We start from the raw sequence: 12,977 nt of genomic DNA, 5'->3' as shown, positions 1-12,977 counted from the left end.
GAACCAGAGACACAACTTAAAAATAAGGGGTAGGCCATTTAGGACAGAGATGAGGAGAAACTTCTTCACCCAGAGAGTGGTGGGTGTGTGGAATGCTCTGTCCCAGAAGGCAGTGGAGGCCCAGTCTCTGGATTCGTTTAAGAAAGAGTTGGATAGAGCTCTCAAGGATAGTGGAATCAAGGGTTATGGAAATAAGGCAGGAACAGGATACTGATTGAGGATGATCAGCCATGATCATAATGAATGGTGGTGCAGGCTCGAAGGGCAGAATGGCCTACTCCTGCACCTATTGTCTATTGCTGCAGGACTCCTAGACACCAACCTATTCATGTAGCCATTCTGGTCCAGATCAATTTCTGGTCAATGGTAATACCCAGAATGTTGATAGCGGGGTGGGGTTCAGTGCTGATAACACCATTGTTAATGTTAAGGGAGTGATAGCTAGATGCTCTCTTGTTGGAGAGGATAACTCCCAGGATGTTGATAGTGGGGGATTCAGTGATGGTAATGCCATTGAATGTCAAGGGCAGATGATCAGTATCACTCTTGTTGAAGATGGTCATCTCTTGGCATTTGTGTGGCACAAATATTGTTTGCCACTTATCAGTCCAAATCTGGATATTATCCTGGTTTTGTTGCATTTGGACATGAACTGTTTCAGTATCTGAGTAGTTGCCAATGGTACTGAATATTGTGCAATCATCAGCGAACATCCTGTTCTGACTTTATGATAGAGGGAAGGTCATGGCTGAAGCAGCTGAAGATGGTTGGGCCCAGGATACTACCCTGAGGAACTCCCGCAGAGATGTCCTGAAGCTGAGAAAAGTGACTTCCAACAACAACCATTCTCCTTTGTGCCAGGTATGACTCCACTAGTGAAGAGTTTTTCTCCTGATTCCTATTTTGCCAGGCCTCTACAGTTTACCCATACATCACTTCTGGTGGATTTATCCACCTGCGTGAGAAAATTGAGTTGGGCCCACCATGAGATCAGTCATTATCTTATCACAAAACGGCAGGCACTCAAGGGACCAAATGGCCGACTCCTAATTTAATGTTTGTATTTCTATGATGTGGGCTCTTGCTAAATCACTTCAAATGGTATTAAGAGTTAACTTGTGGAGTATTAGAGATATGCGTAGACTAGACTAAATAAGGATGACAGGCTCCTTATTCTTGAGGGGCTTTAATTAATCCTAAAAATTCTTTAAAACAATTTGGCAGATTTTGTGATCACTCTCTGTTTTTGGTCCATAAGATTTATTGAATTCACTTTCACAACTTGTTATGATTGGATTTGAACTTATGATTTCTGGGTTGTCAAACGCAGGGCCAGAACCACCAGGCCAAGATACTGTAAGTCTCAGATATATTCAGCATAGAAACAGATCCCTCGGCCCACATGTCTATGCCAACCAACAAACACCAAATGACACTAATCCTATTTACTTGCATTTGGTCCATAGCCTACTATGCCCTAGCATTTTAAATACTCATCCAGATGCTTCTTAATGTTGTAAGAGTACCTGTCCACACTGCCCTCTCAGGCAGCACATTCCATATTTCTACCACCGTCTGAGTGAAAAAAACATTCTCCGATCTCCTCTAATCCATACACTGCTCACCTTAAACTTATGTCCTCTTGTCTTAGGAGAAAGTGAGGACTGTAGATGCTGGGGATCAGAGCTGAAAAATGTGTTGCTGGAAAAGCGCAGCAGGTCCTGAAGAAGGGCTTATGCCCGAAACATTGATTCTCCTGCTCCTTGGATGCTGCCTGACCTGCTGCGCTTTTCCAGCAACACATTTTTCAGTCCTCTTGTCTTAGACATGTCTGCCACAGTGAAGAGATTCTCACAATCTATTCTGTCTATCATAATATTGTACACCTCAATCAGATCCCCCCCCCAGTCTTCTCTTCTTTAAGGAAAACAAACCTTGGTCTCTCTTCATAGCTGAATCTCTCTAGCCCAGGCAACATCCTGGTAAGTCTCCTCTGCACCCTCTCTAGTGCAATCACGTCCTTCCAATAGTGTGGTAACCAGAACAGCACACAGTATTCCATCTGCTTAACCAACATTTTATACAGCTGTAACAAGACTTCCTTGTTCCCAAAATGTACACCCTACCTAATGAAGGCAAGCATCCTGTATGCCTTCATCACCCTGTTTACCTGTGCTGACACCTTCAGGAATCTATGGACTTGTATACCAAGATCCCTCTGTCCCTCAGTACTCCTGAGGGACCTACCATTTATTATGCATATCCTTCCCTTATTGCACTTCTCAAAATGCAACACCTCTCATTTATCAGGATTAAATTCCATCTGCCATTGTTCTGCCCAATTTGCCAGCTGATCAACATCAGTGTGTAACCTGAGTCCATCCTCCTCACTAATAACAACACCCTCAATTTTCATGTCATCTGCAAACGTACTAATTAAACCTTCAACATTCACATCAGAGTCATTAATGTACATAATCAACAGCAAGGGTCCTGGAACTGATCCCTGTGGTACCCTGCTGGTCACAGGCTTCCAATAACAAAACCATCACCCTTTGCTTCCTATTTATAAACCAGTTTTGGATCCAATTTGCTGACTTGCCTTGGACTCCACAAGTTCCTACCTGTTGGATCAGCCTTCCATGTAGCACCTTGTCAAAGGCCTTACTGAAGTCCATGTAAACTATATCAATATCACTACCCTCATAAGTATATTTAGTTACTTTTTCAGTTAAGTTCAAATAATCAGACAGGATCCTCCTCCAACAAATCCATGCTGACTATCCCTGATCAACGCCTGCCTTTCCAAGTGTTGATTAATCCTGTCATTCAGAATTATTTCCAATAATTCCTCTCCCACTGATGTCAGACTATATGACCTACAATTACCTGGCCTATCCCTGCTGCCCTTCCTGAACAAAGGAATCACATTAGCTATCCTCCAGTCAGCTGGCACTTCTCCTGAGGCCAGCAAGGTATTAAATAATTCTTTAGTCATGGGAGAAGTCCCAGGAGACTAGAGAATAGCCAACATTGTTCCTTTGTTTCAGAAGGGCAACAGTGATAATCTGGGAAATTACAGGCCAGTGAGCCTGATAGCATTGGCAGGGAAATTACTGGAGAAGATTCCCAGGAATAGGATTTACTCGCATTTGGAAAAATATGGACTTACTAACAATAGGCAACATGGCTTTGTGTGGGGAAGGCTGTGTCTCAGATTTGATTTGAGTTTTTTGAGGAAGTGATAAAAATGTTTGATGAGGGTGGTAGGTTTTGTCTATATGGGCTTTAGCAAGGCCTTGACAAAGTCCCTCAAGACAGGCTGATACAAAAGGTGAAGTAATACGATCCATGCTGAGCTGGTAAGATGGATACAGAACTGGCTTGGTTATAGACGACAGAGAGTAGCAGTGGAAAGGTGCTTTTCTCACTGGAGATCTGTGACCGATGGTATTCCACAGGAATCAGTATGCTTTGGAGAGTGTAGGTGGTCTCAGTAAAAAGTTTGTTGATGACACAAAGATTGGGGGAGGAGTGGATAGTGAGGAGAATTGCCAGAGGATACAACAGGATATAGATAGGCTGCAGACTTCGGTGGAGAAATGGCAAATAAATTTTAATCTGGACAAATGTGAGGTGATGCATTTTGGAAGATCTCATGCAGGAGGAAAGTATACAGTAAATTGCAGAACCATTTATCAATGTACAGAGAGGTCTAGGTGTACAGGAGGACAGTTTCATGAAAGAGGCAACACAAGTGGATAAGGTGGTCAAGAAGGCACATAGCATGCTTGCCTTCATCAGTCGGGGCATAGAGTATAAAAACTGGCAAGTGATGTTGCAGCTGTATAGTATTTGAGTTAGGCTTCGTTTGGAATATTGCGCACAGTTCTGGTCACCATACTACCAAAGGGATGTAGAGGCTTTGGAGAGGGTACAGAAACAGTTTAGCAGGATGTTGCCTGATTTGGAGGGTATTAGCAATGAGGAGAGATTGGACAAACTTGGTTTATTTTCACTTAAACGTTGGAGGATGAGGGGCTTAATATAAGTTTATAAAATTATGTGAGACATAGATAGAATAGATAGTCAGAAAAGTCAATTACGAGGGGACATAGGTAAAAGGGGGAAAATGTAAGGCAGATATGAGTGGCAGGTTTTTTACACAAGAGTGGTAAGTGCATGCAATGCACTGCCAAACGAGGTGCTGGAGGCAGATACAATAGCAACGTTTAAGAGGCCTCTTCACAGACATACAAATGGGTGGAGAACAGAGGGATACGGACTAGGTAAAGGCTTTTATTTTAGAACGATAGGCCATGATGGCACAGTTGGTGGGCTGAAGGGCCTGTTCCTGTGTTGTACTGTTCTTTGTTCGTATATGCTGGGGCCCCAGCAAATCTCCTCCTTTGTCTCCCATAGCAGTCCAAAGTGTTGGTTTCAACACATGGTAACGCATAGAGAAGGAAGTAGATGTGGAATAGTGTTTGCAACTTAGAAGCAATGAGAGACAAGTTCAAAGAAACTGTTAACTATAGAGAATAGAAAGACATTTTCCACCTTTGGTCCAGACAGTCTTTATTGGGGGGAATCAATCACCTTTGTGAAGAACGTAATGTATTGCTTTTAGCCCAATAGTCATAAACATAGAACATGGTGGAAATATTTTAAGAGTCACATTTCAATGAATCAGTCTTTTTTCCATGTGTTTGAATCATTTTATCAAAAATGCAAGATTGCCATCTGGAGATATTCACTCGGGTTTTCATGTCAAGAATGCAGTTCTGGATGCAAAGTGACAGGACAGCTGATTTTTAAATGAAACTTCTTATTCCACTCTATTTCACTCTATGGATGCGAGAGTTGGACTCTGAAGAAAGAGAACGAGCAAACGATAACACCTTTTGAAATATAGCTATGACGGAGGATGCTCAGAATCAGCTGGATGGACGGAAAGACAAATGAATAGGAGTTCAGGAATCAAAAGGATTGCTAAGTCCAGTGAGAGAGAGAAAGACAGCCAAGTACACACATCAGAAACAAAGACCCAACAGTCTTGTCCTGGAAAGATGTCCTGGTTAGAAGATATATTAATATAAATTTTCAAAATTCCCTAGATTCTAGAAAGATCCCATCAGACTGGAAAATCGTGAATGTAACTGCTCTATTCAGAAAAGAAGGGAGTCAGAAGCATGAAATAACAGGCCAGTTAGTCAACATGTCCTAGGGAAAATGTTGGAATCTTTTATTAAGGAAGACATAGTGAGCCATTTCAAAAATCTCCATTCAATCCTGATGTGAAAGTGCCGGTGTTGGACTGGGGTGGACAAAGTCAAAAATCACACAACACCGGGTTATAGTGCAACAGGTTTATTTGAAACCACAAGCTTTTGGAGCGCTGTTCCTTCCACAGGTAGTTAGTTACCTGAGGAAGGTATGCAGTCTCGAAAAGCTTGTGGTTTCAATTAAACCTGTTGGACTATAAGCCGGTGTCGTGTGATTTTTGACTTTGTCCATTCAATTTGGCAGAGGCAACACATTTGATTATAATGAAATCATATTTGATTAACTTTGAGGAACTAACACAGTGTGGATAAAGAAGAGCCTTTGGATGTGCTGTATTTAGATTTCCCAAAGGTTCTGATGCAAAATAAGAATTAGGGGTAATATTTTAGCATGGGTAAGGGATTGGCTAGCTCACAGGAAACAGAGTAGCTATAAATGGGGCATTTTCAGGTTGTCAAAACGTGACAAGTGGGACACCACAAACATCATTGCCGGGGCCTCGATTATTTATAATTTATCTTAATGGCTAAGAAAAATGAATGAAATGTATGGTTGATAGATTTGTTAATGACACAAAGGTAGGCAGCAAACGGTGATGAGGACATAAGGAGTCTGCAAAGGGATATAGACAGGCTAAATAAGGGGGCAGAAATGTAGCAGAAGGAGTATAATGTGGGAACTTGCACACTCTGGCATGAAGAATGAAAAAACAGCATGTTATTTAAATCGAGAGAGATGACAGAACTCTGAGGTACAGAGGAAGCTGGATAGTCTGGTACACAAATCACAGAGTTACTATACAGGCACAGCAAGAAATTAGGAAGGTAAATGGAATGTTGCTGTTCATTGCAAGGGGAATGGAATATAAACGTAGGAATGTTTTGCTATTGTTATATAGATAAAACTACATCTGGATTACTATGTAAAGTGTTGGTCGCCTTGCATAATAAAAGGGTATAATTGCATGAACAGCAGTTCAGAAGGTTCACTCCACTGATACCTGGGGTTGCGGTGGGGGGGTGAGGTGGCGAGTGTTATCTTAGGAAAGCTTGGTCACGTGGTCCTGTATCCATTCAAATTTAGAAGAATGAGCGGGGATCTAATTGAGACATAAAGGACGCTAAAAGGATGTTTCCTCTCTTGGGACAGACTACAAATGGCAGCAAAATGAAGGATCTGGTCATTGACTTCAGGAAACGGAGTGGAGGGCACACCCCTATCTGTACCAGTGGAGTTGAGGTGGAGATGGTCGACAACATCACGTTCCTGCGAGTGACGATCACCAACAATCTGTCCTGGTCCTCCTCTGTTGACACTACAGTCAAGAAAGCACAACAACGCCTCTACTTCCTCAGGAGGCGTAGGAAGTTTGGCATGTCTGACTAATTCTTACAGAAGAACACAGAATGCATCCTATCTTGGTTTGGCAACTGCTCTTCCCAAGACCACAAGGAACTACAGAATATCGTGAACACAGCCCAGTCCATCACGCAAACCAGCTGCCCAGCCATTGACTCCATCTATACTTCCTGATGCCTCGGGAAAGCAACCAAGATAATTAATGATGCCTCCCACCCTGGTTATTCTCTCTTCTACCCACTTCCGTCGGGCAGAAGATATAAACATTTGAATACACATATGAATAGATTCAAGAACAGCTTCCTCCCCGCTGTAATCAGACTTTTGAATGGGCCTCTCAAATGTTAATTTCTCTCTGTGCTTTCTTGGTAGCTGTAACACTGTATCCTGCACTCTGTTCTGTTACCCTGATACACTTGTACAGTACAATCTGCCTGGAAAGCAAAGAGACAGCACTTCTCACTGTACCTTGGTACATGTGACAGTAATAAATCAAACCAAATCAAAATAAAATCAAATACAGCTTTTAAAAGAAGGGTTCTTCCACTGAAGAGGAAGATAAGGAGAATATTTGATCTCTCATGGGATCGTGAACCTTTGGAATGTTGTTCCCCAGACAGCAACAGAGGCAGAGGCAGATCGAATCTTAATTGACAAGGGAGTCACAGTTCATTGGGGACAGACAATCAGATTATCCCAGGTCTTACTGAATGGCAAATTTGGTTTACATAGAACATAGAACATAGAAGAATACAGCGCAGTACAGGCCCTTTGGCCCTCGATGTTGCGCCGATCCAAGCCCACCTAACCTATACTAACCCACTATCCTCCATATACCTATCCAATGCCCGCTTAAATGCCCATAAAGAGGGAGAGTCCACCACTGCTACTGGCAGGGCATTCCATGAACTCACGACCCGCTGAGTGAAGAACCTACCCCTAACTTCAGTCCTATATCTACCCCCCCTTAATTTGAAGCTATGTCCTGGTAAACCTCCTCTGCACCCGTTCCAATGCCTCCACATCCTTCCTATAGTATGGCGACCAAAACTGCACACAATATTCCAGATGCGGTCGTACCAGAGTCTTATACAACTGCATCATGACCTCAGGACTCCGGAACTCAATTCCTCTACCAATAAAAGCCAGTACGCCATATGCCTTCCTCACCGCACTATTTGCCTGGGTGGCAACTTTCAGATATCTGTGTACATGGACACCAAGATCCCTCTGCTCATCCACACTACCAAGTATCCGTCCATTAGCCCCGTACCCCATCTTTTTGTTATTCTTCCCAAAGTGAGTCACCTCACACTTAGCTACATTGTATTCCATTTGCCACCTTTCTGCCCAGCTCTGCAGCTTCTCTATATCCTGCTGTAACCTGCCACATGCTTCCTCACTGTCAACAACTCCTCCGACTTTTGTGTCATCCGCAAACTTGCTCACCCAACCTTCTAACCCCTCTTCCAGGTCATTTATAAAAATGACAAACAGCAATGGTCCCAAAAGAGATCCTTGTGGAACACCGCTAGTGACGGCACTCCATGAAGAAACTTTGCCATCAACTACTACCCTCTGTCTTCTTCCATCCAGCCAATTCCTAATCCAAACCTCCAACTCACCCTCAATGCCATATCTCCGTATTTTCTGCAGTAGCCTACCATGGGGAACCTTATCAAACGCCTTACTAAAATCCATATATACCACATCTACCGCTTTCCCCTCATCAACCTCCTTCGTCACCTTTTCAAAGAATTCAATAAGGTTTGTGAGGCACGACCTGCCCTTCACAAAACCATGCTGACTATCCTTGATCAGAATTTAGGGCAGTGTGGTTTACACCTGCTTCTCATTCACATGTATGCATGTCCCTATAGCAAAATTTGAAGGAGAAATTGAGAGCACATGCAGGAGAGGAAGAAGAAAATCAGATGGGGGTGGGGAGGGATAACAATGAGATGAAGGCAGAGGAGAAGCAAGATAGAGAAGCCAATTGCCTCACTAAGGCTATGGTGAAAACGAATGAATGAATAAACCTATTTGAGTTGGTTTTCCAAAGACCACCTGCTGCCTTTCTTTGAGGCATAACCATCATAGTGCTGTATGTTAGTGTCCAACCTAACCACCAGCTGAATTTTCCTGCCTCTGGCCCTTGATCTTGATCATGCAATAGTGAGTTGTCTGCAGCAGGAAAAATTGTTTTTGTGTGCCTCTTGCTGGATATGCTGCGTTCCCACCAAAGCCAAGATTCCTTCGACAGATCCCGAGAAGGACATGGGCAGCACACGCAGGGGAACAACTCCACCTGCAAGTTCCCAGCCGACTCTCACACCATCTTCACTTGGAACTTACTAGTTGTTCTTTCACTGTCACGGGGTTAAAGTCCTGGATGATGCCACCAATGCTGCCTCAAAATTTCACTGTGTGTTTAACTATGCACAACGGCATTTAAGGCAGTACAAGGCTTGAGTGGTACCCCCAGGCCTCTACACAGTGGCACACAAATACAGCCCAGCAGGAGCACTGCTCCTGCAACAACAGTACTGTGAATACCTCGACAGCACATGGACAGCAATAGTTCAAGGGAGCTCACCACCACCCTCTCCAGAACATTAGGAATGGGCAATAAATGCTGTGTAATTGCCAATGTTATACCTAACTTTGTTAGTGCTTGTTGCTGTAGGTAGAAAGAAAGATTTGCATTTATCTAGCATCTTTCACCACTTCAGCATGTCTGAAAGGACTTTACAGCAAATGAAGTAGTCACTGACATTGGAAACACTGCAGCCATTTTGCAGAAAGCAAGTTCCCATAAAAAACAAAATGATAAAGAACCAGATCACTAGTTTTTGTGATGTGGGATCACAGATAAACATTCGCCAGGACAGCAGGCAGAACTCCTGTTCTCTACTTCAAATATTGCAGCGGAAAGTTTTACACCAGTCTTGAAAGGATAGAAAGGCGACACATCCAGTATAGCGCTCACTCAGCACTGACCTTCCGACACAGCAATGCTCCCTCGGTACTGACTCTCCAACAGTGCAACGCTCTCTCGGCACTGACCCTCTGACAGTGCGACACTCCCCCAGCACTGACCCTCCAACAGTGCGACGCTCCCTCAGCACTGACCCTCCGACAGTGCGACACTCCCTCAGCAGTGACCCTCTTGACAGCGCCTGCTCCCTCAGCACTGACCCTCTGACAGTGTGATGTTCCTTCAGCTCTGACCCTCCGACAGTGTAATGCTCCCTCAGCAATTACCCTCTGACAGTGTGACACTCCCACAGCACTGACCCTCCGACAGTGCGACACTCCCTCAGCACTGACCCTCTTGACAGTGCAATGCTCCCTCAGCACTGACCCTCCGACAGTGCAACGTTCCCTCAGCACTGACACTCCCTCAGTGCTGACCCCCTGACAGTACCCACTCCCTAAGCACTGACCCTCTGACAGTGCCCGCCCCTCAGCGCTGACCCTCTAATGGTGTGGTATTCCCTCAGCACTGACCACCAGACATTGTGATGCTCCCTCACAGTACAGCACTCTCTCAGCACTGACCCTCAGACAGTGCGACGCTCACTCAGCACTGACCCTCCGACAGTGCGACACTCCCTCAGCAGTGACCCTCTTGACAGTGCAATGCTCCCTCAGCACTGACCCTCCGACAGTGTGACACTCCCTCAGCACTGACCCTCTTGACAGTGCAAAGTTCCCTCAGCACTGACCCTCTGACATTGCAACATTCCCTCAGCGCTGACCCCCTGACAGTACCCACTCCCTAAGCACTGACCCTCTGACAGTGCCCGCCCCTCAGTGCTGACCCTCTAATGGTGTGGTATTCCCTCAGCACTGACCCTCCAATAGTGGGATGCTCCCTCAGCATTGACTCCAACAGTGGGACGCTCCTTCAGCACTGATCCTCCGACAATATGATGCTCCTTCAGTACTGACCCTCTAACACTGTGATGCTCCCTCAGCACTGACTATCCGACAGTGTGACGCTCACTCAGCACTGACCCTCCAACAGTGTGACACTCCCTTAGCACTGACCCTCCGACAGTGTGATGCTCCTTCAGCACTGACCCTCCGACAGTATGATGCTCCCTCAGCACTGATCCTCCGACAGTGTGATGCTCCTTCAGCACTGACCCTCCGACAGTGTGATGCTCCCTCAGCACTGACCCCCAGACATTGTGATGCTCCCTCACAGTACAGCACTCTCTCAGCACTGACCCTCCGACAGTGCGACGCTCACTGAGCACTGACCCTCCGACAGTGTGATGCTCCCTCAGCAGTACCCTCCGACAATGCGACGCTCTCTCAGCACTGACCCCCCGACAGTGTGACGCTCCCTCAGCACTGACTCTCCGACAGAGTGATTCTCGCTCAGCACTGACCCTCCAACAGTGCGACACTCCCTCAGCACTGACCCTCCGGCAGTGCAGCACTCCCTCAGCACTGCCACTCTGACAATGTGGTGCTCCCTCAGCACTGACTCTCTGACAGTGTCCGCTCCCTCAACTCTGGCCCTCTGACAGCACCCACCCTTCGACAGAGCCCGCTTCCTCAGCACTGACCACCTGACAGTGCCCACTCCCTAAGCACTGACCCTCTGACAGTGCCCGGCCCTCAGCGCTGACCCTCTAATGGTGTGGCATTCCCTCAGCACTGACCCTCCAATAGTGGGATGCTCCCTCAGCACTGACTCTCCAACAGTGGGACGCTCCTTCAGCACTGATCCTCCGACAATATGATGCTCCTTCAGCACTGACCCTCTAACACTGTGATGCTCCCTCAGCACTGACTATCCGACAGTGTGACGCTCACTCAGCACTGACCCTCCGACAGTGCGGTACTCCCTCAGCACTGACCCTCTGACAGTGCGCTATCCTCTCAGCACTGACCATACGACAGCGTGACACTCCCTCAGCACTGACCATACGACAGTGTGACACTCACTCAGCACTGACCCTCCAACAGTGTGACACTCCCTCAGCACTGACCCACCGACAGTGTGACACTCCCTCAGCACTGACCCTCTGCGGTACTCCCTCGCACTGACCCTCTGACAGTACGCTATCCTCTCAGCACTGACCATCTGACAGCCTCAGCACTGACCCTCCGACAGTGTGATGCTCCCTCAACACTGACCCTCTGACAGTACAGCACTGACCCTCTGACAGTACAGCACTCCCTCAGCACTGCACCTCCGACAATGTGACACTACGTCAGCACAGACCCTCCAAAAGCATGGCACTCCCTCAGCGCTGACCCTCTGACAATGTGGTACTCCCTCAGCTCTGACCTGCCGACAGTGTGACACTCCATTTGTGCTGACCCTCTGGCGGTGCAGGGCTCCGTCATCACTCACCCTCTCACAGTGCCCGCTCCCTTAGTACTGACCTTCTGACAACGAAGCCCTCCCTCAGCACTGGCATCTTGACAGCGCCTGCTCCCTCAGCACTAACCCTCTGACAGTGTGATGTTCCTTCAGCTCTGACCCTCCGACAGTGTAATGGTCCCTCAGCAATTACCCTCTGACAGTGTGACACTCCCACAGCACTGACCCTCCGACAGTGCGACACTCCCTCAGCACTGACCCTCTTGACAGTGCAATGCTCCCTCAGCACTGACCCTCTGACAGTGCAACATTCCCTCAGCACTGACACTCTCTCAGTGCTGACCCCCTGACAGTACCCACTCCCTAAGCACTGACCCTCTGACAGTGCCCGCCCCTCAGCGCTGACCCTCTAATGGTGTGGTATTCCCTCTGCACTGACCCTCCAACAGTGGGACGCTCCTTCAGTGCTGATCCTCCGACAGTGTGATGCTCCTTCAGCACTGATCCTCCGACAGTGTGATGCTCCTTCAGCACTGATCCTCCGACAGTGTGATGCTCCTTCAGCACTGACCCTCCGACAGTGTGATGCTCCTTCAGCACTGACCCTCCGACAGTGTGATGCTCCCTCAGCACTGATCCTCCGACAGTGTGATGCTCCTTCAGCACTGATCCTCCGACAGTGTGATGCTCCTTCAGCACTGATCCTCCGACAGTGTGATGCTCCTTCAGCACTGATCCTCCGACAGTGTGATGCTCCTTCAGCACTGATCCTCCGACAGTGTGATGCTCCTTCAGCACTGATCCTCCGACAGTGTGATGCTCCTTCAGCACTGATCCTCCGACAGTGTGATGCTCCTTCAGCACTGATCCTCCGACAGTGTGATGCTCCTTCAGCACTGATCCTCCGACAGTGTGATGCTCCTTCAGCACTGATCCTCCGACAGTGTGATGCTCCTTCAGCACTGATCCTCCGACAGTGTGATGCTCC

At 46.9% G+C, this 12,977-nt stretch overlaps 1 protein-coding gene across 5 annotated transcripts in view; it reads right to left on the bottom strand.

The window, feature by feature from the left end:
- Window positions 1–12,977, bottom strand: part of LOC122543214 (growth/differentiation factor 11-like) — a 60,426-nt gene that overhangs the window by 37,621 nt on the left and 9,828 nt on the right. The window contains exon 5 of one of the 5 annotated variants that reach the window (XR_006309961.1): window positions 4,304–4,870. The exons of 2 other annotated variants lie outside the window; for them this stretch is intronic. The gene's annotated coding sequence lies outside the window, so the exon portion shown is untranslated. Of the gene's footprint in view, window positions 1–4,303; window positions 4,871–12,977 lie in introns of those variants that run through there. 2 more of the 5 variants (XR_006309960.1, XR_006309959.1) reach the window with 2 other exon arrangements.

The sequence above is a fragment of the Chiloscyllium plagiosum genome, chromosome 42, assembly GCF_004010195.1.
Source record: "Chiloscyllium plagiosum isolate BGI_BamShark_2017 chromosome 42, ASM401019v2, whole genome shotgun sequence".
Lineage (NCBI taxonomy): Eukaryota > Metazoa > Chordata > Chondrichthyes > Orectolobiformes > Hemiscylliidae > Chiloscyllium > Chiloscyllium plagiosum.
Note: the sequence above shows the minus strand (reverse complement) of the source record. Positions and strands in the feature narration are given on the sequence as shown.